Source organism: Salmo salar, chromosome 10, assembly GCF_965601325.2.
Source record: "Salmo salar chromosome 10, fSalSal1, whole genome shotgun sequence".
Classification (NCBI taxonomy): Eukaryota; Metazoa; Chordata; class Actinopteri; order Salmoniformes; family Salmonidae; genus Salmo; species Salmo salar.
In genome coordinates this window covers 71,193,178-71,197,345 of record NC_138300.1, presented here as the reverse complement: position 1 = coordinate 71,197,345, position 4,168 = coordinate 71,193,178, and the positions used below count along the sequence as shown (strand labels likewise).

The window sequence follows — 4,168 nt, the reverse complement described above, 5'->3', positions numbered from 1 at the left end:
CTTTGAAATGCTATTACTTCAATTTCTCAAACATATGACTATTTTACAGCTATTTAAAGACAAGACTCTCGTTAATCTAACCACACTGTCCGATTTCAAAAAGGCTTTACAACGAAAGCAAAACATTAGATTATGTCAGCAGAGTACCAAGCCAGAAATAATCAGACACCCATTTTTCAAGCCAGCATATAATGTCACCAAAACCCAGAAGACAGCTAAATGCAGCACTCACCTTTGATGATCTTCATCAGATGACAACCCTAGGACATTATGTTATACAATACATGCATGTTTTGTTCAATCAAGTTCATATTTATATCAAAAACCAGCTTTTTACATTAGCATGTGACGTTCAGAACTAGCATACCCCCCGCAAACTTCCGTGGAATTCGCTAACATTTTACTAAATTACTCACGATAAACGTTCACAAAAAGCATAACAATTATTTTAAGAATTATAAATACAGACCTCCTCTATGCACTCGATATGTCCGATTTTAAAATAGCTTTTTGGTGAAAGCACATTTTGCAATATTCTAAGTACATAGCCCAGGCATCACGGGCTCGCTATTTAGACACCCGGCAAGTTTAGCACTCACCATAATCATATTTACTATTATAAAAGTTTCATTACCTTTTGTTGTCTTCGTCAGAATACACACCCAGGACTGCTACTTCAATAACAAATGTTGGTTTGGTCCAAAATAATCCATCGTTATATCCGAATAGCGGCGTTTTGTTCGTGCGTTCCAGACACTATCCGAAATAGTAAAGAAGTGTCACGCGCATGGCGCAATTCTTGACAATAAAATTCTAAGTATTCCATTACCGTACTTCGAAGCATGTCAACCGCTGTTTAAAATCAATTTTTACGACATTTTTCTCGTAGAAAAGCGATAATATTCCGACAGGGAATCTCCTTTTCGGCAAACAGAGGAAAAAATCCCAAAGGCGGGGGCGGTCGGGGTCATGCGCATAAGCCAGTGTCCCTTGATCGGCCACTTGAGAAAGGCGATAATGTGTTTCAGCCTGGGGCTGGAATGACGACATTCTGTTTTTTCCCGGGCTCTGAGCGCCTATGGACGACGTGGGAAGTGTCACGTTAGAGCAGAGATCCTTAGTAAATGATAGAGATGGAAAAGAAGTTCAACAAATGGTCAGACAGGCCACTTCCTGTAAAGGAATCTCTCAGGTTTTGACCTGCCATTTGAGTTCTGTTATACTCACAGACACCATTCAAACAGTTTTAGAAAATGTAGGTTGTTTTCTATCCATATGTAATAAGTATATGCATATTCTAGTTACTGGGTAGGAGTGGTAACCAGATTAAATCGGGTATGTTTTTTATCCAGCCGTGTCAATGCTGCCCCCTAGCCCTAACAGGTTAACTACCGTCATTTCCGGACTATTGAGCGCACCTGAATATAAGCCGCACCCACTGAATTAAAAAAAACAAAATATTATTTTGAACATAAATAAGCCGCAGGTGCCTACCGGTACATTGAAACAAATTAACTTTACACAGGCTTAAACGAAACACATTTTAGTCATTTAGCAGATGCTCTTATCCAGAGCGACTTACAGTAGTGAATGCATACATTTCATTTCTAAACATCTTTTTTTCTTATTTTTTTTCTCTGTGCTGGCCCCCTGTGGGAATCAAACCCACAACCCTGGCGTTACAAACACCATGCTCTACCAACTGAGCTACAGGGAAGGCCTGTAACACGGCTTGTAACAAAAATAAATAGGCTTTAACGAAACACGGCTTGTAACAAAAACTAAAAAATTTGCAGTAAACAGTAGCCTACCAAGAAAGTCATTGGTCACTATCTTCCTCCTCCTGTGCACTGAAACCACTGAAGTCATCTCCTTTCAAAAAAAATTGAAAGCGGGAAAAATCCATATATTAGCCGCGTCATTGTTTAAGCCGCGAGGTTCAATGCGTGGGAAAAAAGTTGCGGTTTATAGTCCGGAAATTACGGTACATGCTAGTGTCACATCCTGATCTGTTTCACCTGTCATTGTGCTTGTCCCCATCCCCTCCAGGTGTCACCCATCTTCCCCATTATCACCTGGGCATTTAAACCTGTGTTTTCTGTCTGTCTGTGCCAGTTCGTCTTGTATGTTCCAAGTCAACAAGCGTGTTTTTCCCTTGCTCGTGCCTTTTCTATTATTCTTTTGCTAGTCCTCCCGGTTTTGACCCTTGCCTGTTTTCTGGACTCTGTACCAGCCTGCCTGACCATTCTGCCTGCCCTGACCTCGAGCCTGCCTGACATACTGTACCTCCTGGACTCTGAACTGGTTTTGACCTTTTGCTTGTCCACAACCATTCTCTTGCCTAACCCCTTTTTGGATTATTAATAAATATCAAAGACTCAAACCATCTGCCTCCCGTGTCTGCATCTGGGTCTCGCCTTGTGCCCTTATAGTACGAACTGATCATGACAGACCCAGCAGACTTGGACCAGCTCCACCACACTGTTTCCCTCCAGGGGGGCATGAGGAGCTACTGCTGGACCTTTTGGAAGGGCTTCGTTCCCTGACGGAACACCATGACCAAGGGTTCAAGGTTATTATGGACCGAATCAATGAGTTAGCTCATAGGCATCCTGCCACCTCTGAGACCTCCCAACCATCCAGTAACCTGTCTACTACCAGTGGTGGGTTTGTACAGCCTACCCCGGCTCCCCGAGAACCCCGCTTACCTTCTCCAGAGCGATATTCTGGGTATCCTGGAACCTGCCATGGTTTTCTTTCTCAATGCTCCCTTATTTTTGAGCTACAGCCATCTTCGTTCCCTTCGGACCGGCCGACTATAGCGTATATAATTATTATGCAAATGTCGTGAATGGCGCTCTCCTGGGTCACGGCTGTTAGGGAGCAACAATCCGCCATTTGTCGTCATCTGGACGATTTCATGGCAGAGGTGAGGAAGGTGTTCGATTCTCCAGTATCCGCGAGAGAGGCGACCCAACAACTACTTGAGGTACGTCAAGACTCCTGTAGTGTGGCAGACTACGCAGTAGATTTTCACACGTTGGCCTCCGAGAGTACCTGGAATCCGGAGTCCCTAATCGATACCTTCCTTCATGGACTCTCAGAGAAAATAAAATAAGAACTAGCAGCTTGGGAGTTACCCCTGGCCCTCGATTCCCTTATTGTCCTTACTCTTAGGATTGATGGGCGTCTATGGGAACGCTAGAGTGAGAGGAGGTCTGGTCTTGGGCACACTCGTTCATCCACTGCTACTCATTCATCTCCAAAGGAATCCGGAAGTCCCCGATGGCTATATTTCCAAGAAGACCCGAAGCCAGCTGAGTTCCCTCACGAATCATCGGCGACGGGTGAGTCAGATATACCCGGAACCTATGCAACTGGGCAGAGCTAGATTGTCGCCGAGGGAATGTTCACATAGACTAAGTTCCAACAGTTGTCTGTACTGCGGGACATTATATAGCCACCTGCCCGGTTAAAATATCTATTTCGTTAGTAGGTACAAGCACTCTGGTGAGCCAGACTGGGAATCCTCTAATTCCAATCAACCACACTCTTTTTTTGCGTGATACTGCTGTGGGGAGACCAGTCTAAGTCTCACCGGGTGCTCATTGACACTGGGGCGGATGAGCGCTGGATGGCCGCTCCATTGGTAGAGTTACCCACAGCACTGTTCCTATTAATCTGCGGGTTTCAGGAAATCAGAGTGAGGCTAAACAGCTTCTCCTCATTGAGTCCCCCCATGTTCCTGTTGTGTTGGGATTTTATTGGCTCCAAAACACAACCCCTTTATTGACTGGACCATGAGTTCAATCCTGGGTTGAAGTCTGTTCTGCCATTCCCATTGGCTCAAAGCAGCATAGCCTTCCCCGAGATGGCCTCCTCGGGGCTTAAGTCAAGCCTTGGATTTCTTTGCCGTCCCCGCAGAGTACCATGACCTACAGGAGGTCTTCAGCAAGGCACGGGCTAATTCGCTTCCCCTACATCGTCCCTACGATTGTGCAATTGACATTCTCCCAGGCACCACATCACCTCGTGGTTGACTATATTCCCTAACCGACCCAGAGGCCAAGGCCATTGAGGAGTATATTGAGGCCTCTCTGGCTGCTGGAGGCATCTATCCTTCTGCATCCCCTGCCGGCGCAGGGTTTTTCTTTGTGGAAAAGAAGGA

General features: G+C 45.3%; 1 non-coding gene across 1 annotated transcript; it reads right to left on the bottom strand.

Moving 5' to 3' along the window:
- Nucleotides 1–1,643: 1,643 nt before the first annotated feature.
- On the bottom strand, nucleotides 1,644–1,721 carry trnat-ugu (transfer RNA threonine (anticodon UGU)). The gene has a single exon. It is a non-coding gene; the product is annotated as a tRNA-Thr (tRNA).
- Nucleotides 1,722–4,168: the final 2,447 nt, after the last annotated feature.